The sequence below is a fragment of the Gossypium hirsutum genome, chromosome A07 (genome assembly GCF_007990345.1).
Source record: "Gossypium hirsutum isolate 1008001.06 chromosome A07, Gossypium_hirsutum_v2.1, whole genome shotgun sequence".
Taxonomy (NCBI): domain Eukaryota; kingdom Viridiplantae; phylum Streptophyta; class Magnoliopsida; order Malvales; family Malvaceae; genus Gossypium; species Gossypium hirsutum.
Genome location: NC_053430.1, coordinates 49,842,881 through 49,868,878, shown reverse-complemented (window position 1 = coordinate 49,868,878; position 25,998 = coordinate 49,842,881). Strand labels below are relative to the sequence as shown.

Below are 25,998 nucleotides of genomic sequence, written 5' to 3'. Positions count from 1 at the left end.
CTAAAGAGGTTTTCACATGGCATGGCACACACCCATGTCCATATCCTATGTCCCTTACACAACCATGACACGCCCGTGTCTTAGCCCGTGTGCCTAGACATTATGTTTCTGACGTCAGTAATTCTTAAGGGTCACACGGCAAAGGCACATGCCTGTGTGGTAGGCCGTGTCCTTTACATGGCTAAGACACACGGCCGTGTCTCTGCCTGTGTGTTTACTACCATGCATACTGACTTGCAAATTTTACGTGCATGGGATGCATGGCTGGATCGCACGCCCGTGGGGTATACCATGTGTCACACACGGCCTACACAAATGCCCGTGTGTCTACCCGTGTAGGCAAAAATAAGGCTATCTACCAAGCCTCTTTGCCACCCTTACTCAGATAACCTACACAAAATCAATCAACACTAATACAAGAATGATCCACATAACTAAAACAATCACAATAGACAACATTTTTCATATGCAATATACTCATCCATTAAAATAACATCTTTTATGTATATATAAAAAAATGAGTATTAGCCCTCATTCAAGGCTTTATACAAAATAAAGGGTTCTAGCCCAAGCCAACACATTTGGCCAATTCTCAATGACACAAAACATTAAAGCCTCAGCCCTATACATACCATACTTAAAACAAGTAATCTAACTATACCGAGTGCTTCGGCTGATAGTGTGATCGTTGGCTCCGACGTCCGTTGGTCCTCGAGCTATTTAGGCAGCACTATAAGAAAATGGAAATAAGAGGAAGTAAGCACAAAGCTTAGGAAGTTGCATGCAATAAATATAACAGAAATTCTACCATTGATCAACATGCTCATGATACAAGAGAAGGCATAAGCATGACTTACTCATCACTATCCATTACAAATCATAAATCATATTTTGAGCTCACATCTCATACATACTAAATCAGTACCTGTACCACTCACAAAAAGTTTATACTTCTCTCATTAACTTAAACCGTAACTCTCACCATTGAACCATTTGGAACACTACCGGATAATCAATAAGCCTCGAACATGGGGTAAAATGCTGATGTTATGTCCCAGACATGATCTCACATTGGCTCATGTCTCGAGTTGATGCCATGTCCTAGACATGGTCTTACACTGACTATCATCATCGAGGCCGACGCCATGTCTCAGACATGGTCTTACACTAGCTCTCACATATACGTGCCGATGCCATGTCCCAGACATGGTCTTACACTAACACATCTCGTACCCGATGCATGTCCCAAACATGTCCTACACTGGCTTACATCTAGAGGCCGATGCATGTCTCAGACATGTCTTACACTAGCTCTCGTCTAGATGCAGATGCCATGTCCCAAACATGGTCTTACACTAGCTCATAATAACCCATACGTCATGGAATGAATATCTGATTTATTTCCTATGGTTCAAACGGGAGATTCCATTATCTCAATTATCATCATGCATTCTCAATTCCATAATCAAGCAATTCATGCTATAGAAATCCAAAAACGTATAATAACAATGTAGTTGTATTATTTACATACAACTTACCTCGAATTACAAGATATGAAAATTAGTCGGTCTAATCTACTTGCTTGGCCTTCCCCCGGTCTAGGTTCGAATTTTGAATTCCTTGATCTATAATAATAAAATTCACTTGTTTTTTCAGCACCTTAATCTAGACACTCGAAAAATTCAATATTGGGCAAAATGTCCATTTTGCCCCTAAACTTTCACAAAATGACCATTTTACCCCTATGCTCTAAAATTGATTTTTATCTAATTTCTTCATATCATAATCCTAGCCAAACCCTTTTTACTCTTAGAGCAATCCAAAATTTTCACTATTTCACACATTTATCACTTATTTTACAACTTATGCAAAATGGTCCTTAGTCAGGGTTTCCATGAAAACTTCTTCACAAAAGTTGTTTATTACACATCTAATACTCATATTCTTTCACAAAATTTCAGAAAAATACATGAAAACTCTCATGTTAAAACCCTATACTTTCAACCATTTTGCAAAATGGTCCCCTCATTTGAAAGCTCATGCTTCAAGGGGTCCAAGAATGTAAAAATCATCAAGAAAACTATCAAAATCACTTACTTGAGAGAGTTATAAGTTGATGAAACTTTAAAGCTTCCCAAGTGCCTCTAATGGATGATAGTTTTGTGGGAATAAAGAAAGAGTAAAGAAAATGAAGGTAAATTTTTATTTTATTCAATCTATTCACTTAAGTCACCAACCCACCTAATTTCTTTGACTTTTCTATCTCCATGTCCCCATGGCCGGTCATGCTATTCTAAAGGGTCTAATTTCTATTTAAAGACCTCCAATTTAGGTTCTCTAGCTATTTGACACCCTTAGCTATCAAAATAGGACTTTTGCACTTTATGCGATTTAGTCCTTTTTTGTAGTTAAGCTCATAAACGCTAAAATTACTTCACTAAATTTTTCATGCACAAATATAAACATGTTATAACTCTAAAATGATAATAAAATACTTTCTCCGACTTCGGATTGGTGGTCTCAACACCACTGCTCTAACTAAGACCAAAATCAGGCTGTTACAAATACAAGTGCTGTAAATTTTGTAATGGGATTTTGGTTAGGCTTGGAATAGGAAGTAAGTTGCATAAGTTTCATTTTTCGAGCCTAGGGACGAAATTAGAGTTTATGAAAAAGTTAAGGGTAAAATGGTAATTTTTCCTAGGCGTAAATTGAGTTCAAATAAATATGAAATATGAAAATTTGATAATTAAAGTTATTTATATAGATTCAGACAACACAAATTTGAGGTTAGATCGAGGAAAAGAAAAGGTTTCGAATTAGTAAATTTTATACACGAATAAGTGTCGAGGTAAGTTCATGTAACTTAATCGAGTATGTAATTATGTTAATTGAATGTTATGCTTGTATGTAATGTGACTTATATTGAAATGAATTACTTCAATGCTATAATGGACAATTTAATACATACTTGAAATGGTGAAAAAGGGGTTAAGTCTCGATTGAATATTGAATTCCGATGAATATATATACTTCCCAAAATGGATAAGGTCCTACATTTGTTGCAAACGGGTTTTAGATTGGACGAGTAATCCTATTGACCTCATTATAGAAAGGATTTGGCCCGGATGGGTAATCCTGATATAATACCTCTAGAATATACGTTATGATTAAGGTTTAGCCTGGACTGGTAATCCTAATTAAGCTCTTCTAAGCATACGCTATATAAAGGATTTAGCCTGGACTGGTAATCCTGTTATACGATATATAGCTCGAGAGTGTATTCCTTGATTAAGTGCCCTAATGGGTACTCTTGAATAAGAATTGACAGATTAATAAATCGTACACCTTCAGTGTACTACTTGAACATCCATCAGAATTTCAATGATTCAATGGACACGACTCTTGAAATGGTATGAGAATTATGAGATGAAATGATAATGACTTGAAAAAATATTACATGACGAGCTCATCTATGTTTACTTGATTGACATGAAGATTTGGTGACTAACATATTAAATTGAATGCGTGTGGTTAGGCAATTTTTCTAATGGATAGAAAAACATGATATTGTATGCTTAGATTTAATAAACGGGATTGGTAAGTTTAGTTTTCGTTATACAAACTTACTAAGCATGTAATGCTTACTCCGTTTTATTTTCCCTGTTTTATAGTGCTCGGAAGCTCGTGCAGGTTGGAGATCATTGGAGCATCATCACACTATCAACTTGTTATTTTTGGGTATACATATAGTAGAATCATTTTGGTATAATGGCATGTATAAGACAACTTGACCATTAGTGGCTTGAAAATGATGTTTGTAATCTAGCCATTGGAATGGCTAGTAATGGTTGTTTTGATATACTTGTAACGTCATGGTATGGCAGCTATATATATATATATGTTAAGTAGTTGATCAAATCATGTTTAACACATGGATTGAACCAAGGTAAGATTGTAAACATGTATGCATGCAATGATATGCCATGTTGAATGATGAAAATTGCTTAATTTGAATGCTTGAATTGGTTGATATTTGGATGTGTTTTAGTGTAGGAATATGGTAAATTTGGGTGACAAATGAGGCTAGGAAATGACTTTCTATTGTCCACACAAGCAGACACACGGGCGTGTGTCTAGACCGTGTGTGACACACGGCCTGGTAACACAGGTGTGTGTCTTGGCCGTGTGAAACCTGCACTTAATTTCAAATTAAATTAATTAACCACATAGCCTAGCACAGCCTAGCACATGGGCATGTGACATGATCGTGTGCACAAGTCAGAGAGTCACACAGGGTCAAACACGGCCTGTACCACGGGCGTGTCCTAGCGTTACACGGGCATATCCCTTGGACCACACGGGCGTGTGAGCCCTGCACCTTGGAAAATTTTTGTAATTTCACGAAAAAATTTTAGAGCTCCCGATTAAGTCCCGACTCGATTCTAATGCTCGTATTATGGCTCGAGGGTCCAAGGGACGTTTTGTATGATCTTGGGTAATGAACAGTAATTTACATAAATTATTGTAAAATGTTCTAAAAGTTTCGGTAATACTCCGAAACCCTATTCCGACAACGGATATGGGTTAGGGGTGTTACATCGTATTTTTTCAAGAGTGTGCCGATTACCTTATTGCAAAAATGCGTTCCCCAATCTCTTATCAATGCTTGCAGTGTGCCAAATCTGGAAAAAATATAATTCTTTAGAGAATCAATTACTATTTTTCCATCAGCATGAAGAGTGGCTTTTGCTTCCACCCACTTTGACACATAGTCAACTGCAAGTAAAATATAAACGTTACCGTATGATGAGACAAAAGGTCTCATAAAATTGATGCCCCATATATAAAATATTTCACAGACATGTATAGAAGTTAAAGGCATTTTATTTTTTTGGCTCAAGTTTCCTACTCTTTGACACATTTTGCATGTTTTACAAAACAAATATGCATCACGAAAAATATGTGGCCAATATAGTCCACATTCAAGTACTTTATGCGCAATTCATTTATGTCCAAAATGTCCACCACATGCTTAAGAATGAAAAAAAGATAGAATCAATTTTACTTCAATTTCTGCAACGCAACATCGAATTATCTGATCGGAGCAGTGTTTAAAAGGTAAGGGGTCATCCCATACATAGTATCGTGATTCACGTTTGATCTTATCTTTTTCAGATCACAATAAGTTTGAAAAGACTATACCTATAGTAAGGTAATTCACCATGTCTTCGCACCAAGGGAAAACCGTTTGAGCAACAAGTAGACTTTCATCCGGAAAATCGCCTTTAAGTAGTGTGACATCCTTCCAAGGAGGTATTCGGCTTAGATGGCCAGCTACCAAATTTTTGCGTCCTTTCTTATCCTTTATTCCGTGATCGAACTTTTGCTTCCTTTTTCCTGATCAAATATTTAAGAGCTGTATGGTCAGAGAAAACAACAATCTTAGTCCCTAATAAATATGAATGAAAATTTTCCAAAGCAAAGACTATAGCTAGAAAAAAAATTTTGATGGTCGAGTAATTGCTTTGGGCAGCATCCAATGTCTTAGACGCATAGGAGATAACATGTGGTTCTTTCTCGATTCTTTGCCCAATGACTGCTCCTATGCTATGGTCACTTGCATCGCACATTATTTCAAAAGGACAGTTCCAATTTGGTGGCTGAACAATGGGTGCCAAAATAAGCTTATGTTTGAGCGTGTCAAACGCATCCCTACATGATCAGTCAAACTCGAACTCTTTATCCTTCTATAGGACATTACAAAGCAATTGCACAATTTTTGAAAAGTCTTTAATGAACCGTATGTAGAAACTTGCATGACCAAGGAAAGAATCACTGCAGCAAAATTAACTTTTAGCGGCATTTTTTAAAGCGCCGCTAATAGTTTTAGCGGTGCTTGTAAAAGTGCCGCAAAAAACGCCGCTATAGATGGCGCCACTAAAGTGTGCGGCGTTTATTTGAAAAAACACCACTAAAGATCATGACCTTTAGCGGCGCTTTTTCCACAAACGCCGCTAAAGATCATGACCTTTAGCGGCGCTTTTGAGAAAAGCGCTGCTAAAAGTCATGAAATTAAAAAAAATATATTACAAAATATTATAAAGGTCATGAAAAATATAAAAAATTTAAAATTCATTATCAAATTAAATTTTCTATTAAAACTTTAACTTTAAAACTAAATACAAAAATTAATGAATTTAAATTTAGAATTTAAAATAATAAATTAATAACACAATTAAAATCCAAAAGTTAGAACTCAAGTTATCTTAAATATTAAAATAAAAATAAAAATTTAGAATCAAAACTAAAATAAATAATAAAAATTAGATTAAATATAAAGATATCAATAAAATAAGATATTATAATGAAGTTCCTTAAATGAAATAAGGGCTTAATTCCCATGTGAAATATCAACATTGATTATTTAAATTGATTAACTAAGTCAAAATTGCAATTTGTGTTTTTCTTCTTTCAACTCAAATAAAAATAAAATGTTGAAACAAAACAATTAAATAAAAAATTATAAAAATTAGTTGACACGAGATTATTATTAAGTATATGCAAATACGCAAGTAGACGATTACAAAATAGGGTGTAGCTTTTGATCAACTAATTAGTTGATCCTACTGCAGGTTCTATCTATAATCTGCTTAACTAACATACAAATATAAGACACTCTAATACTTTTTTGCACATAAAATATCTAAAAGTCACACCTGAATTCGGATTCATAGCACATACGGTGTCAACTGCATGTTATCATCCTTATTCGCTGCTGCAATGCCTCCCACAAGCATTCGTAGAGGTTGGAGCTAGTCATTATGTGCCTCCTGCAAATTGTTCTTGGACCGCAATCTAGTGTAGTTGGTTTTTCCTGTTCCATTTGCCACCAGTCAAAACATAAAAGAGCTATTCATGATTTTGCATATGCTGTTTTACTAGAATCATGATTAACAAATGTACATGTGATGTATCTATCAAAAGTGTGAAGAATTATACCTCTGTTAACATATCAATATATACTTCATTCAGCAGCCAGAATGGGCTAGAATGTGAAAGAAAGGATGTATAAGTTACTTTCTTGTGGTTTCCCACTAACCTTTGGAAATCCATCAATTGGACTTGCTGTCAGAATTGTTCTCTGTAGGGTGATGGTCCATATCTAGATAACAACAAAATCACAAAAAAATAAATAATGCGTATACATATTTTGCACCGTAAAGCTTGATAAAGTTTCAGTAATGTATGCCTATTTCAAGTACGAAGGCTGCAAAATATATAACATCTAAAGAAATAGTATCCCATAACATCTATACAATTTGATTTACTCAAACCAGGATGCCAATTGATAAATAAAAAAAACAGATGATACCAAAATGTAGATCTTTGACATATACTCAACTGATCTACACTTTGCATGCATTTTCTTTTTCTTTTTTTTTCTTTTTTGAATTTAGATTAATAAACTACCAAATGACACTATCTCAAGCAAAAGAAATAATAGCCAACAGGGGATAACTCCACTTTTCAAGTACATAAAGCAGGCTTCCAAATGTAAAGAAGGACCAGGACATGGAACGGGGAAGGAATGTAAAATTGATGCAATTGAATTCTGAAAGAAGTGATTAACTTTTCTTGGTATAAATGTAAACAAATAAGTATTGACCAAGGTGAAGCTTACAGAAGTAGTCCTTTCAGATCAGTCGCTTCTCAACAAAGTTTGCGAGTTTCTTCATATAAATTTCTCCGGTATCACTGTTGCAACAGGAAAAGAAATTTCCTGGTAAGTTAAAACTGGATACTGGCATATGCTAATCCAGCAAGCACAATGAAATCAGAACAATAATATCAAATATAAGAGGATCTCTCTCCTGACAGGAAATTAAACAAATATTGATTACATAAGTCTTCTGATAAAAGTATATCATGAAGAAAAGAAAGATGAAAACAAATTGCAACCACCTGTTATATAATGCCATCAAAATAATATAAAAGGCTACCTCAATACACTGTCACCACCAATTCTGCCTCTAACATTATCACGACTCTCTCCATGCCTGGTAAGTAGTATTGGGCAAGGTGTCAGATGTGTATTAACCTGCAAATCATAATATGAAAATTGTAAATGTAAACATTTAAATCAAGTATCACTCCAGAAATGGTAGATGCTAAGATTTCATTGAAGGTTCAGATGCCTTCCTAGAGAAAAAAAAAGGCATTTCTGAGATGAGTAATCGTCACAAAAGATACATATAGAATAATTAATGTAACAAGTGTAGAATCTGAATGTTACAAGTCTTAAGCTTCCTTCCATATCTTGCAACATAACGCAGACAAAAGTGCAGTTACTAATGTTTTCAGATATAATTTCACCCAGACTTGATATGTTAATCATGATTTAAGCCATATCAAGAAGAAAAAAGAATACTTAAGAGACTCCAAATTTTTCAAAGCTCTAATTTATAAAAAGAGTTGTCGTTCCTTCAACCAAAAAAAGTTTTGCATCCAATATAACAAACACAAGGAACTGAGAAAAGGGACTTAATAAGTAAACTTTATAATGTGATATAATTGAAGCTCATTTCTTATTGTACACCATACCAAGAAGAAGACGATTCGTCTAGGAAGATAGCCACTGATGTTGTTAACCTGAATCCAATTAAAACATGCAAAATCTTAGATCATATTGCAAAGCCATTAAATCATCTAAGAAGTTGAGAAAGAGAAGGGGTAAACATTTAATAATTAATACTTTAAGGAAATAAGAAACAAAAGATATGATAGAAAAAGCTTTAAGAACAACAAAGCCATTATAATGACAACTTTCTCCATATATTGCAGAAACTACTTTTAACTAAAAGTACAACAATACAGACTAGTTACACCATGTTATGGCCACAATGAACATTGATCCCACATGCATATGCATGAAGCACAAAAGCCATATAAAAGAAGGAGATTTGAACTTAACTTGTATTTGTCCACCATGCCCACTAGCCATATCAATCATTTTGATGTAAGACCCTTCATCAACTGGTTCATAAACCTAGTAACAATAAGCACAAAGGTACACCTTAGAATGGTAATCTGCATCCGAAGCAAACATGTTAACGAAGAACTACAAAAGCAATTCAGGAACTACCTTTTCGTAATTAGCTAACCGGGTTGTAAAGTATTGTAATCCAGCTTCGAAATTTGGCCCGCAAAACTAGATTGATACGCAAGTTTAGAACTTTTCATCTGAGCAAGAAGTAAAAGGTTATTTATAATAGCCTTACTCTTCTGCATAGTCAGGACTTTATTGAATTTTAAGGCGAATATTTCTTTCAATAATCTTTTCATCGTTGCATATTGTTTCTAGAAAAATAATCTACAATCAAAAGCAAAGATAAACGTATTAGAAAATCAAAACTAGATATATTTCATTCTGGCTTAATTTATTATATCATTAAGCAATACATCACATGTACATTTGTTAATCATGATTCTAGTAAAACAGCATATGCAAAATCATGAATAGCACAAAATATGTGTCCCCTATTAGGTCCAAAATACAAATCAACACAAAATTCCAACAGGAAATATATTATTATTAACCATTCTTCCATTGCTCTCTATTTTACATATTTCCAGTCAAACAAAGATTTAGCCCAGAAGAAAAAAAGGGGAAAGACTGATGACTTACATAGTAATCTCTAGATCGACCTCTGAACTCTTGAGCGAACAAATCCACTATTGTTTTACCTTCCCATCGTTTATTAGCCTATGCCAAATCAACAATTAAAATCGCAATTTTTTATTAGATAAGCAGAATTAGGGTTTAATTAGGGGTTTTAAAAAACTTGCTAACAACTGAAATCAGGAAAAAGAAAGAAAACTAACATGAGAGACGAACTCAAAGTAGTAAGGTCGTACATGGCGCTTCCCATTTAATTTACCGTTGTGAAAAATATAATCTCGTTTCTGAGCAGGATGAGCAGGCGACGGCGACGCAGCAGAGAGGTTAGTCGAGGGCGATGCAACAGGTGGTCCGGTCGGCGTCTTCGGTGGCAAATGGGTTAGGAACTTGGGGATGGAAATTTAGGGATTAAAGGAGAAGAGATGGAATGAGGGAAATTTTGTTAAGGGGAAAAAGAACAGCTATCGGGAGCGAATAAATTGGATGAAACTAAAATGATGGAGTTTTGGTTAAAAAAATTTGACAGTTGTGGCGTTTTTTTTTTAAAACGTCGCTAAAGGTGATTTATTGCGGCGTTTATATGCTAGCGCCGCTAACTTCTTAAAATTATTGTAAAAATCAATTAAACCCATTCAAATTAAAATAAAATTTTATTAATAAATTACTGTTGCACATTACATATATAATAACAAAATTAGTTTATATAATTTTATAAAATCATATTTATTATTTTCATATCAAAATATTATTTTGATAAAAAATAAAAAAGATCTTTTTATCATTAATAACATTATGTGTTATTAAGTTAATCATCGAAATTATGCGTATATACTAAAATAATTAAATATTACGAAAATTTTATTAATACAAGCATTATTCTTTTAAGTATGGCCCGCATTAGTTGTTTAGATTTTTATATAAATGGCATACTGGTTATTACATCAAATTTTATTAATTTTGTTACATAAAAATTCAATGAGTGTGCCATATTCTAGTATGATTATTTTACTTTACGAATTCAAAACATCCATTGTTTCGAATCGACTTTTAAATAAAATTAATTGTAATTTTATAATTTATATCAATTTGAGTGCAATAATTGTTTGTCTATATAAATTAAATATTAAAAATATTTTTAGTTGAATCATATAAATAGAAGGAAAAATTTATAATTATAGTTATTTGTTCATTAAGTTGGTGTTATGGGTTAATCAAGTATATTAATTCAGTTGTGAAATTATTAATTTACCCTCTCACATATAAATTAAGTTATAAGAATGTATTTATTTATCTATATATAATAAAAATTCGAAACACAATTAACTTTATGATTATAACCAAAATAACAATTAATTTTTATATAAACTTTTAAATTAATTTTTATATAAACTTTTAACAAATATACGAGTTAAATAATATCTTTTCGCATAGGAGTGTTAAATCTTAAAAAAGAAAAAGTAATTCTCTTAACATACTTTAACAAATTGAATACTAAACCATTTAATCTGTAAAAGCTAAAATATGAGATAAGTATTTGTACTTTTCGTAAAATTAAAATTTAGTCATTATATTTCTATTCTTAAGAATTTAATTCCTCTATGTTTCAAATTTCTGAATTTAAGTTTAATTTAACATTAGCAGCGTTTATAACCTAGCACCACTAAAAATGCACAAATTGCGGCGTTTAGGGTTTTAAGGGTTATAGTTTAGTGTTTAGGGCTTGTTAGGGTTTAGGGGTTTACTATTTTAGGGGTTATAGATTAATGTTTTATTTTTTTCTTTGGGGTTTAGGATTTTAGGTGTTATATAACTTTTAGTGGCGTTTTACTAAAAGCGCCGCTAATGCTCTGGTCTTTAGCGGCGTTTTACCAAAAGCGTCGCTAATGCTCTGGTCTTTAGCGCCGTTTTACCAGAAGCGCCGCTAGTGCTCTGGTCTTTAGCGTCGTTTTACCAGAAACGCCGCTAGTGCTCTGGTCTTTAGCGGCGTTTTAACAAAAGCGCAGCTAATGCTCTGGTCTTTAGCGGCGTTTTACCAGAAGCGCCGTTAATGCTCTGTTTTTAGCGGCGTTTTAACAAAAAACGCCGCTATTGCTCTGTGTTTTACAATTTTTGCGGCGTTTTTTGATAAAACGCCGCTAAAGCCCTATTTTCCTGTAGTGAATGAATCTCCGTTACAGTTATGGGGTATGGAAGTGAGTTAATAATGTCAATTTTTACTTTATCAATAGAAATTCTCTAAGTATAAATGATATGACCTAGAAATGATATGATATGACCTTTATCCGCCATAAAATGAAACTTTTCATAATTTAAAATAAGGTAAAATTCTAGGCAACTTTCCAAAATTTTTTCAATATTTGACAAACACAGCTCAAAAGACTTACCATACACAATAAAGTCATCCATGAACACCTCAATTATTTTCTTAACATAGTCAGAAAATATACTTACAATACACCTTTGAAATGTGGCTGGTACATTGCAAAGGTCGATCGACATTTGTTTGCAAGCGAATGTGTCGAATGGACACATGAACGTCGTCTTCTCTTGATCCTCCGATGCCACTGGAATCTGGAAGAAACCTAAGTAACCATCAAGAAAACAATAATGAGATTTCCCAGCTAAACGTTCTAACATCTGGTCAATAAAAGGAAGTGGAAAACGATCTGTCTGAGTTTCAGAATTCAACTTCCTATAATCAATGCAAACTCTCCACCCGTTTTGAACCCGGGTGGGAACCATCTCACCTGTTGAATTCTCAATTACAGTCATGCTAGTTTTTTCAGTACTACATGGGCTGGGCTGATCCAATTACTTTTAGAAATGGGATAGTTCATCCCAGCATCAAGTAACTTTTGAACTTCTTTCCTTACCACTTCCATCATGGGCGGATTGAGACGCCTTTTAGCCTCTCTTTTGGGAATAGCATTCTCTACAACTTGAATTTTGTTCATGTAAGTCATGGGACTCAAACCCTTAATGTCGGCTATCGTCCATCCAATTACCTCTTTATAATCTCTAAGAACTCATACCTAGTTTTCATCTTCTACCTTCCAGAGTTTACTCGAGATTATTACCGGTAAGGTATTTTCTTTGTGCAACACCCCTCACTCGTATTCAATGCAAGAATAGGGTTACGGAGCATTATTAAACTTATGAAACAATTAAACAACCATTTAGCATACATAACATCATTTCATACATTCATCATTCAAACTCAATCAATTTTTCCCTAATATGAGCCTATGAGGCCCTAAACATACATTAAAAGTGGTTCGGGACTAAACTGAAAACTTAAGAAACTTTAGCGAACTTGGAAAATTTTTCTCAAAATAGGGGAGACATACCAATGTGACCAGGCCGTGTGTCTTACACAGCCATCAAACACTCCCATGTCACAGGCCGTATGGACATTCGAAATGGGAGCACATGGCTGTGTCCCAACTCGTGTCCTACCCCATGTAACTCTCTGACTTGGGTAACACGACCAACACACACACCCGTGTGCCCGAAAAATGGCCACACACACTCGTGTGCCAGGCCGTGTGCTAGGCCATGCCAAACCTATAGGGTTTACTAACTTATGCCACACGGCCAAGTCACACGCCCGTGTCTGAGGCCGTGTGGAGCATACTAACTTGATTTCTAAAACCACACTAGGGGATACACGGCCGTGTAACACAACCGTCTGTTGCACACGGCTAAGACACACGCCCATGTCTCTGGCCGTGTGGACAAAAATAAGCTATTTACCAAGCCATTTAGCCACTCCAATTGGTACACACTTTCACCTACACATATGGCACCAAAATAAAACATAATATGCAATCCAAAACAACCAAATCAAGCCTAAATTCTACCATTTCAATACTAACCAAATCAAGGCACATACATACCACAATATGCTATCTCAAATTCATACCATTTCTTATTTTCCCAAACCAACAAAATGACCATTCACAAATGTGCATTATCATACATCATCTACAAGCACATAGCTTTGCAATTACCAATCATTTTACATCTATTATACCAACTATCAATAACATTGCAAACCAAACTCAATCACTCAATATGAACATATGCACAATTTTATATACATATCCAAGCTAGCCAAATTAAGCCAAGTCTCATGGCTATATGTACAAACCAAAAATAGCCATTCATAAGCCATCTGAAATGGCAAAACTCACTACCAAGATACATATCAAAATGACCAAAATCCTATACATGCCATATGATCAAACCATAAGTTCAAAAGTACCAAAGTGATGGTTGGATACTATGACGTAGTCTCCGACGATCCCCGAATCTGAGCTAGCTTTGAAATCACTATAAAACATTAGAAAAATAAACAAAGTAAATAGCTTAGTAAGCTCGTATGAAATAAACTCAACAAATCATAAATACACAATTCATCAATTTGAACTTGTTAATTCATAATTCATAAATACTAATAAACCTTCCACATGCTTAATCATATATTTATATGCAGACTTCATAACTTCTTCAATTTAAAGCTGGTATCATTCATATTCATACCTGATCTAATCTGTAACAAATTCATACCCAAATGGAAATATGTCGAATACTTAAATTCTCACACACTAAGTGTCAATACATAGTCGAAGCTATTTTAATCTCGCACACTAAGTGCCTTACATAGCCAAAGCTATCTTGAATCGCACACTAAGTGCCATACATTGCTGAAGCTATCTTGAATCGCACACTAAGTGCCATACATAGCCGAAGCTATCTTGAATCATACACTAAGTGGCATACATAGCCGAATTGTCATCAATTATGACCGTAGACTTGTATATACAATTTATACAATATCAAAGCATTTGAAGCGTAATTATAACAATGCTTATTGCATACGAACTTACCTTAGATGTGTAAACGACGAAATAAGTCGTTTAGTCGATAACTTTTGTTTTTTCCCAATCCTGATCTGAATTCCATTTTACTTGATCTATATATATTCAAAATTAACTCATTTAATCAACTATTTATTCAATTCAATCCAAAATATACATTAGGGCTATATTACACATTTGCCCATAAACTTTCACATTTTTCACAATTTACTCCTTATTACATAAAATCACAAATTAATGAAATTCCAATTATTCCCATGCTAGCCAAATTGCCATAATGCCTCTAGCAGCCCATAATTTTTATTTATTTCACATTTTAACCACTAATTTTACACATTTCTCAATATAATCCCTATTTTACATTTTCACTAAAAATCACTTAATAAAACTTTTTTAACTATCAACAACTATTCAAAATCTATCATCAAACTTCAAAACTCATACATATTCATCAATGGCATCATTCAAAATCTTTAACAGTTTTGTAAAATAGTCCCTGGGCTAACTAGTACTAGATGTAACGATCACAAAAATATAGAAATCATTAAAAACCAAGTCAAAAATCATACCTCAATTGATGGAGGAAGAATTAAAAGATGATTATTTTATTTTGGTTTTCTTTCATTAAACTTAATAATTTACATATTTAACCTTAATTTATAAACATATAATTCATTTAATGGTTGTCCATACTTGTCCACTAACTTTTCAAATGGTTTAATTTAAGGCCACCATATTTAAAAACCAAAGCTATTTGACACTTTAAACTAATAGAACATGCATTTTACACTTTACGCGATTTAGTCCTTTTTAACAAATTGATCAACCAACTGATAAAATTTCTTCACGAACTTTCACACATACATACCATCATGCCATAAACATTTAAAATAATATTAAAATAATTTTGCGACCTTGGATTTGTGGTCCCAAAACCACTATTCTAATTTGACTAAAAATGGGCTGTTACACTTTGCCTAGAAAAACATACTTCAAATGGTCCGGAAGTGGTTTGAGTTCCAACCCTGGAGCCTGCAAAACAGATGGTAAAAGCTTAGTTTGTGAAGGATACAATTCAAAAATTTTACCTAAATTTTTTCGTAATTGCGATGCCTTCACATGAGCCACTGTTTCGCCAACAGACTCTTCAAAGGTTATCCACTCTTCTAGTTCTTCCATGGCATCAAAGTCTAGATTTCTGCAAAGAACAGTTCATAGTTCATCCTCGTTATTGTATTCTACATGTAATTCAATTAAAGGATCAATTATATCAATATTAGAAACATTAGAAATCATGCTAGGGCGGTTCATGGCCTCATAGACGTTGAATTTCACAACTTCCCCATCAAACTCCATAGTGAATATCCCACTTTGTACGTCAATCTTCGTTTTTGTGGTACTCAAGAATGGTCTTCCAAGAAGTATGTCAGATGAATTGTCTTAATTTTCATCCTCCATGTCGATAATATAGAAGTCTGCAAGAAATATTAGCTCGTTTACCTTAACATGTACATCCTTCAGCACTCCCTCTAGATGCACTACAGATCTATCTACAAACTGAATAATTACACCTGTTTCCTTTAAAGGGCTCGTGTTAAGTAGTTTATAAATTGACAAAGGCATAACATTAAATGACGCGCCTAAGACACACATTGCTTTTTTAATACTGATACTACCTATTTTACAAGATATGAAAAACATACATTGGTCCTTACATTTGGGTGGTATTTTCCTTTGTAGAACGGCGGAGACATTTTCACCGACATTTACCTTTTCACTGCCCAGGAGCTTCCTCTTACTCGTGCACAATTCTTTTAAGAATTTTACGTATCATAGAATCTGCTAAATTGTATCAAGAAGATGTATGTTGATTTCTACCGTTCAAAAGGTGTCTAGGATCTCCTTCTCTTCTCACTTCTTTTTGTATTGGACAAGTCTACCAGGAAATGGAGGTGGTACTGCAAATGATTTTAGTGGCGCTGACTCCACTAGAGCTTCTGTGTCAAGTTTCTCCACATCTCGACTATTGTCATGGGCATGACTCGTGCTAGGGTCGGTTTCCAAAACCTTCCCACTCCTCAGTGTCATAGCACTTTCATTGTGTCAAGGATTAGGCTTAGCTTGGGATGGCAACTTGCCTTGGGACTCCAAACGGCTAATTGTGAGCGCAAGCTTGCTCACTTGCTTATCCAACTCCTACAAATGCATGTCAGTTTTTTGTTGAAATTTCTTAATACTATTGGCTAGCATTTCCACTATGGCTTCCAAAGATGACTTTGGGGATGGTAACTGTTGATTTAGAGGCGGCCTTTGTTGGTATGATTGATTGAACCGAGGATTCGACCCATAACTTAGATTCGAGTGATCTTTCCACCCCATATTGTACGAGTTCGAGTAGGGGTCATATCACTTTTAGAGTGATCCTGGAAAGTTTCCGACAACATTTGCTTGTTCTGTCGAATCCTCATATAAAATCAGACATGAGTCCGTTGAGTGGTTTGGCTTAGCGCAAATTTTGCACAACCATGCTGGGCCCGTTTTATGTAAGTAAAGTTTGAACAATGTTAGTAAACTTATCAATTTTATCTTCTACAGATAGAGAACTTAACCCATGAACCCTCTTGTGGGTTCTATAATCGATCGAAATTGTTGAGAGTTAGCAACCATTGTCAAAATCAACTCTCGTGCTCTCTAAGAAGTCATATTAACTAGTGCCCCTCCACTTGAAGCATTTATCATTTTCATTTTCATCAAGATCAAACCCTCATAGAAATATTGTAAAAGTGATTGTTCAGTCAATCCATGTTGTGGGCAACTTGCACATAACTTTTTGTACAGCTCCTAGTAACTGTAGAGCAATTCAGTCTCCTTCTGACTAATTCCTACGATGTCCCTTCTTAGTTCGACCGCCCGAGCTGTAGGGAAGAACTTATCAAGAAACAAAAGAGACATGTCTGACCATGTGTTGATAGATCCTGGGGGTAAATAAAATAGCCACTCTCTAGCAGAGTCAGCTAATGAGAAAGGAAAAGCACGAAGTTTGATTTAGTCTTCCGTTACTCCTTAAGACTTCATGCTTATACATACTATATGGAATTCTTTGAGATGGGTGTGCGGATTTTTGTTCTGTAGTCTATTGAAGGTGGGTAGTAAATGAATCAAACCTGACTTCAATTCGAACGTCATACCTCCCACCAAATAGGTTATACTTAAGGGTCGTTGTTCATCTAGTGCCGTTGCAAGTTGGCGTATAGTTTGTTCGGCCATCTCGCCCGGTTCATCAAATGAGAAAATTTTCTCAGTGTAAGATATGGTTTCGAATCCAGGATTTGGTTGTTTACCGCGTCAAATGGCTTCTCTTCGTAGTTTTCAGGCCAATTTCTCAATTTTTGTTTCAAACTCTAGAGTTCTCGGTTCTGATCTAGTCATAAGGTAAACAAACAAAAATTAGATAAATATCTCTAATCTTGCACAATCGCAACAAAATTTGATGGACATGGAAACCACCAATAATAATTCCTACGAAAATAACTCTAAATAGTAGTAAAGAATGGTAATAGGGTCAAGTCCACAAGGATTGGTATAATAATCAACCTTTGCATTTAACTTGTGATCAGAATTTCTGTCGTGTCGATAGTCGTGGCAGTAGTCGTACCTATGACTCCAAATGGACCTACTGAAAAAAAACAAATAAATTAGGGGAGTTTTAAAATTTTTAGAAATTATATAATTGAAACATCATAAATAAATAATTAAATAAATTAGAAATTAAATTCAAATTTTGTAATCAGAGATAATAAGCATTAGCCCTAGACTCAGTGGATTCCAGATTTTTGATTCGATTCTTGAAATTTATTTTTCTCCTCCAAACAATAAGCTGGTTATAGCAGTTAAGAACGTCCTAACCACTAATTTTTTCTCTTGTAGATGGTCTCGGTACAAGCTACAAACCAACCCTTACCGATTATCTAACCAAGATACATGTGTTCCAAATTCAAGATTCTGGCACCCTTGCACTTTGAAGAACCCAACTCGGATTAGCAACCTCAACCGCGTGGGTCATTTAAACTCGATCACTTCTCCCTTGATAAGTTCTTAGAAATCCAAGTACAGCACTGCCAACTCGTTTCACCAACTGTCCCCAAACACGACTCCAACCCAACGTGCACTTTTTGACTTGAAATCAAGTTAACTTTAAGGGTTGAGTTGTCAATCCCGATACTTAGGAAAAATGTGATTACCGATTGTAAGGATTTTTAGTATGGATATGTATCTCACGATTCCCAACAAGAACGAACACCGGTCTAAAACTAAGATGGAATTTAGTGAAGCATGAAATTATTCATGCTTTGGTAGGCAATGGAGTGGATTTGAATGAAAATGGTGAAAATTGGGAAAGGAAAGGACTTAAAAGACAATAAAAAAAATTTTGGAAGAACAAAGAAATGAAATTGGAAGTAACAATATGCTAATCACGCACCAAATTTGGAAGAAAAAATAATAATTCCTATTTAATTCCAAATGAAAATCAAGTGTAAAATATATAGTGTTCTTTCCAAGCTACCTTAAAGCCCTATTTATATACATAACATTTACTAAATTTGGCTTTAACCGCTCAACACATAATTAAAATTTAATAAAAAATAAAATTAGATTTTTTCTAATTTTGGGTTTTACAAAGTCAAAAGAATCTGCTGAGTCCTTAGCTATTTTCACATTTTTTATTCAGCCTCACTTTATTGACTGTGTTTAGGGTTTGGTCCTTTTTCTACTCGTTTTTTACTTATAGTATCCCAATTGCATCCCTGATAAGATTAAAACATAAAATCACTAATTTAGCAGGGATCAATTCAAAAATTAATCGAATTAAACATAAAAAGTCTTGCAAATTAACATGTTATCAAATTAATAGGTGAAAACCTAGACTTAATTATAAATCATTTGAACCCTAATCACATATGTCAATTCAATCCTTCCGCTAACTCGTTGAAACCAGAAATGAATTGCATGTTGAATCGAATGAACAAAAATGGATCGAAATGATAAAATTGGAGAAATGAGAAACATTTAGAAATAATTAATTTATGGGTTTTCAAATTATTATTTAATTAATTAAAAAATTGAAGTTCCCAACATGTTTCACAACAAGTCAAGTCTTTCAACTTCATCCTCATTCTAGTCTGATTGCAAGTTTTGTGGATCTTACTTCCAACTTACACTACTTCATTATTTTGGTTATATATTGAGCTAAAAAACTCTAGTTTGGACCCATAATACACCGTTTCAAAGGGAATTAAAAGCTCTAACTAGACTTATTTCATGGCTTGGACCCAAAAAATGTCAGAAAGGTGCCCAAAATGACCTAGAAGTTCACAATGCAAATTTTCCAAACAGAACATAAGGGTCGTTGTAACACCCATAACCCGTATCTGTTGCCGGAATAGGGTTACTAGGCATTACCAATCAAAGCACAACATATAATATACATTTTTCATACATGGTTCAATTTCACAAAATATCAATCTAACATAATCACATTGTCCCTTATAAGGCTCTACGAGACCTTAAAACACACTTGGAAAATGTTCGGGACTAAACCGATAACATTTAAAAACTTTGGAAGACTTAAAAAAATTTTAAACATTTAAGGGTCACACGTTCATGTGAACAGGCCGTATGCCTCACACGACCACCAGACGTGCCCATGTCTCATACCTTGTGAAAGCAGAGCATACATACTGACTTGCACCACACGGCCGGAAACACGCCCGTATGCCTTGGCTGTGTGAAATCATGAGGGGTTACTGACTTGGGTCACACGGCCAGCCACACGCCCATGTGCTAACCCGTGTCTCACATACGACCAATAGACACGCCCGTCTGTCTAAGCCGTGCCAAACCTGTAGGGTATACTGACTTAATTCGAAGGGCTTCCCTAGGGGACACACGGTCGTGTACCAAGGCCATGTGTCACACACAGTCGAGCCACACGCCCGTGTGCTCGGCCGTGTCGAGTGAAAATAGGCTTGATTTAAGCCACATTTCTCACCCTTCTCATGCATACATAAAACACAACATTTTGCACCATTTCAATACATTAATAGGCAGCCAAAACATGTTATTTTATGCACCAAACATGATTACACCAATTTCTTCCATTTCATCAACTCAAATCATAACCATTTCCTGTACAAAACACATACCAAAACTAGCATGATTCATTTCTCATTTCATACCTATTCCATCACATACCAAAGTGCATATCACATTCATCATTTCAACCTATTTCAAATATGTATTTTATCATCATCAATCACACACCAAGTTTGACTCATAAATCATCTATTAGCCATTCACTTATCAAGTCCAAAATCATGCTTTTCATAAGTAAATATTCATCATATACCAATTGACCAAATGATCAACTTGAACCATCACCAATCATACCAAATTATGCCACTACACAAGGAAAATTACACATCAAACATAAGTCATTAATAAACCATATAAAATGGCCAAATACATCACCAAATATCTTTATAAAAAAGACTTAAGCCTATACATGCCATATAACCAAGTCACAATTGTATAAATATCGTAATCAAAACCAGATAGTTTGATGCGATCTCCACCAACTTCCAACCTGAGCGAACGTCTGAATCACTATAAAACATAGAAAAATAACACAAAGTAAGCTATAAAGCTTAGTAAGCTCATATGGTAATAAACTCATATTATTAAATAACTGCATTTAAAACCATTATTCAAAATCTGATATAATTCATAAGTTTGCACCATTTTATCCCAAATTCATGCACATAGTTAATCGAGATTTTCATAAATTTATTCATTCAAAACACATACTGTTTGAATATTTCTTATCAATTCATTCACATCTCCATATGCATAAGCAATTATATATATAAAATTTATTCAATTCAATTTCCATCACCTTTTCTTTTGCCAAGTGAATTACGTGAAATATCATCGAATAACGGTATTTCGCACCTTTTGTGCCATATGTATATTTAGTTAAAACAACTATAATTCATATCTCACATATCATTCAATCCATACTTCATCATAGCCAAATAAACATGTTTTGGTATGAAACATATTTATACTTAAATCTTTCTCATTTCATATACATGATACACTAAGAACTTACCAAATTACCTTTATTTGATTCTTATATAAGTTCTGTATGAACCTGTATCATTTAATTTGATTGTACTTTCATTCTCATATTGACTATGCCCGTTGAATCATTCGATATTTCACACACTAAGTGTCATTCTCAATATCTCGCACACTAAGTGTCATCCTCAATATTTCACACACTAAGTGTCATATTTGATGTCCCACACACTAAGTGTTGTATATAGCCGAAACTATCTCAAATCGCACACTAAGTGCCAAATTTAGCCGAAGCTACATCGAACTGCACACTAAGTGCCATATTTAGCCGATATGTCATCAAACATAACAATAGTCATGTATATACAATTTATACGATATCAAAGCATTAAAAGCATAAATATAATAATGCTTATTACATACGAACTTACCTCGTTCACTGCAATGACGAATTAGGTCGACTAATCTGATACTTTGTTTTCCCCCGTTCTAGATTCGAATCTCATTTTTCTCAATCTAGATAATAACAAAATTTACTTACTTAATCATTAATTCATTCAATTTAATAAAATTTACACATTTTGGCAAAAATTAATCCATTCAATTTAACACAATTTACACATTTTGGCAAAATTATACTTTTGCCTCTATTATTTCACATTTTTGCAATTTAGTCATTATCACATAAAAATAAAAATTCATACTATTCAATACCAGCCCATGCTAGCCGAATTTTCCTTATATTCATATCAACCCATTTTTCTCATAATCACACTTTTAACCACATAATTTTAATATTTCACAATTTAATCCCTATTTTGCATTTTCATAAAAAATCACTTTATAAAATATGAAAATCTAACATCAGATATTCATATTTCACCATTAAACATCAAAGAACACATAAGCTCATCAATGGAAACTGTAACACCCTTACCCGTACCTGAGACCGGGTCAAGTACGAGGCGTTACCAGACATATACTCAGACACTTTTGAAAAGTACAAGTTATAAAATTTCATTCTAATTTAAAACCGACTAAACGACATCATAGTGTCCCGATTATGGACCTACAAGGTCCAAAACATATATTAAAAGCGATCCAAAACTAAACCAAGAACTATAGAAAATTTTAGTAAAATTACTAGGGTTATGCCTCACACGCCCGTGTGGAGGCAAAACACACGCCCGTGTGCGTAGGGACACGCCTGTGTGTACCTACAGGGGTTTTCACATAGCCAAGCACATGCTCGTGTCCCTGGCCCGTGTCCCTCACACGGCCTAGACACCCCCGCGTCATCGCCCGTGTCTAAAAACCCTTACATTTTGTTTATGATGTCATCATTCATTTTGACGCACATAGCCAAGATACACGCCCGTGTGCTAGGCCGTGTCTTCCACATGTTTGAGACACATGGCCGTGTCTCCACCCATGTTTACTACCATACAAACTAACCTAAAACTTTAAGTACAGGGGACACACGGTCAAGCACCACGCCCATGGAGGCAGACCGTGTGTCACACACAGCCTAGACACATGCCCGTGCGTCTACCCATGTGGACCTTTTTAGGGCTATTTTCCAAGCCTTTAGTTACCCTGTATCATCCATACACACTTAGGGATTTCAATGGTATGTAACATGGCCTAATTATACTCTTAAACAACCTGACATAACTCATTGCATGCTAACCTCATCTCATCGGTTTAGTACATGCTAAATTATCCTTTTCGTATTAAAGATTAACATAGCACATTTTACATTTTACACTTAAGCCATATTATAACCATATACCATCATATGCTATGTCCACTCTCAAATTATTAAGTCCTATTTCAATCATCCATCCATGATAAACCTCATCTTCATATTTCATGAAACATTTTAAACATAAACATGCTTCATTAGTAGGTTTACAACCTACTTCAATATGAGCCATATCTCATGGCCATATACAAAAGAATAAGTATACCATTTAGGCCCTTACAATGGCTAGCCAAATGACGTAGATAACAAAATAACCAAAAAGATCCTATACATGTCATTAAACAAAATAAAAGTATCTATATACCAAAGCAGGACAAGTCGATAGTGTGTTGATCCTCCAACTTTCTTTCAATCTTCACGAGTCCTCGTGCTCTGTAAGACAGGGAAAAAAGAAGAGGGTAAGCATTTATATGCTTGGTAAGTTCGGATAACTAGAAAGCAAACTTACTAGTTAATTAGCATACAACCATATTAAGCAATAATTCCAACAAGTATGAAATAGTTTCCCTATCACATACACTCAATCATCAAGTTAGTCTCATAACAATACATCATGTCATTAGTCTTAAATGAGCTCATCAATTCAATATTTCCATTTCTATTTCTCATGTTAATCTCGTTGAATTTCTAGGAAATCTTGATGGATAACCATTTACCGTCAAATCATACAAGTGATCATCTCAAGTATGCACTCCCGCAAACCTTACATCTTATGGCGGGATTACTAGTCCAGGCTATATCCCCAGTAGTAATAACTCATAGAACAATGTCGGGATTACTCGTCCAGGCTAAATCCCTTTTTAACTACAATTGCTCTCATAAGCTCGGATCTGAATTGCCAGTCCAGGCTAAATTCAATCCTCAATCAAATTACCCGTCCGGGCTAAATCCTTAATGCACCATATTCTTTAAAAGGCTCGATCACTCAAGGAACACCCGTCCGGGCTATATCCTTTCTATTTTGAGATCATCGGATTACCCGTCCAGGCTAAATCCTTTTCTGCAACACATGCAGGATCTCGTATCATGCAAGCCATAATTTATCCATCGAATTTTTCCTTTCTATTTCAACCGGGACATTTATCAACTTTCGTTTACACAAGCTCATTTCATGAATTATCATGCAATGAATATCTAAATTTTCATACATTCAAGAACATGCATGTTTAAGTATATTAAGAGTTTACTTTGGGCTATACGAACTTATCTGGTAATTGCTTCGGTTTTGTGCCTCGGTTATTCTGAAACATTTCATTTTCCACGGTCGACCTCCAAAATTTGTTCCTCGGGGTCTATATCAATAAAATTAGATTATTAATACATCACATTATTCGTTTTAGGCCCAAAACTCACCCCGGGCAAAATGACCATTTTGCCCCAAACCTTTCACAATATTTACAATTTAGTCCTAAGGCTCGTATAATGAAATGCATGTAATTCCTTGGCTACCCAAGCCTAGCCGAATGTTATACACACTCATAGCAGCCGTTGTTTTCCCTTCATTCTATATTTTCCTACCCATTTCCACAACTTTTACAATTTAGTCCTTTAAGCAATTTTCCATGAAAAAACCACTTAGTAAAAGTTATTTACCATCCTTTAAACTCTCATATCCCTCCATAAATCATCAAAACACAAACATCTCATGCATGGGTAAATTTTTGAACATGAACCATAGCTTGAAATATGAGTAGAAATAGATAGAGCATGTTACGAGGATTTTAAAAATACGAAGAACATTAAAAACGGGATAGAGAGCACTTACTATTGAGCTTGAAAATATTGAAAACCCTAGCCATGGAGACCCTTGGAATTTCGGTAGCATGCAGAAGAAAATCGTACCTAGATGAGCACAAATATCTTGGCTAAACCTTAAACTCTCCAATAGTTATTTTCTTTCTCTAATTTCAGTGATGAAAAGATAATGGAAGAAGATGATACAATTTGTTTAATTAAAATTAACCTTATTTACTAATTTACTATATTAACCTTTAAACACTTTAAAATTCTCCATTATGCCAAGCCACCACATTCCACTTACTAAAAAATGGAGTAATAACTACATAAGGACTTCCATATTAAGATTTCATAGTTAATAGGCACTTTTAGCTTATAGACCTGTATTTTTACACCTTACGTGATTTAGTCCTTTTTACCGAATTAAACACTTAAAAAGTAAAATTTCTTCACAAAATTTTCACACAACTCTAATATCATGTTGTAAATATTAAAATGATAATAAAATAATTTTTTTGACATCAGATTTGTGGTCTCAAAACCACTATTTCAATTAACCCTAAAAACAGGCTATTACAGAAGCAGTGTCCCGATCTGTGTGAAAGAGACTCCAACTCCATTTTCTTCTAAAATTTGATGTTAATTTGAGCCCAGAAACACTTGATCTTAAATCATCTTAATGCTTCAAAGATTAATTGAATCTTCCCACCATCTTGATGCTGCTAAGTAGGTTGTGAAAGAAAAATCAAAAACTAATCCAAACTGAGATGTTTGGACAATTTATGGAATGCAAGTTT

At 34.5% G+C, this 25,998-nt stretch overlaps 1 long non-coding RNA gene across 23 annotated transcripts; it reads right to left on the bottom strand.

The window, feature by feature from the left end:
* Positions 1 to 474: 474 nt before the first annotated feature.
* LOC107955224 (uncharacterized) lies at positions 475 to 10,231 on the bottom strand. 23 transcript variants are annotated; one of them, XR_005930669.1, is made up of 13 exons: positions 9,886 to 10,188; positions 9,689 to 9,766; positions 9,146 to 9,243; positions 8,975 to 9,049; positions 8,605 to 8,652; positions 8,004 to 8,101; positions 7,685 to 7,758; positions 7,103 to 7,165; positions 6,720 to 6,877; positions 5,069 to 5,400; positions 4,631 to 4,779; positions 1,539 to 1,625; positions 475 to 730 (listed from the first exon to the last, which is right to left on the bottom strand). It is a non-coding gene; the product is annotated as an uncharacterized lncRNA (long non-coding RNA). The 23 variants fall into 23 exon arrangements; XR_005930671.1 differs by having other exon boundaries at positions 4,631 to 4,685; positions 5,206 to 5,400; XR_001699862.2 differs by lacking the exon at positions 1,539 to 1,625 and having other exon boundaries at positions 5,069 to 5,419; positions 7,003 to 7,165.
* Between the last annotated feature and the right edge of the window lie 15,767 nt (positions 10,232 to 25,998).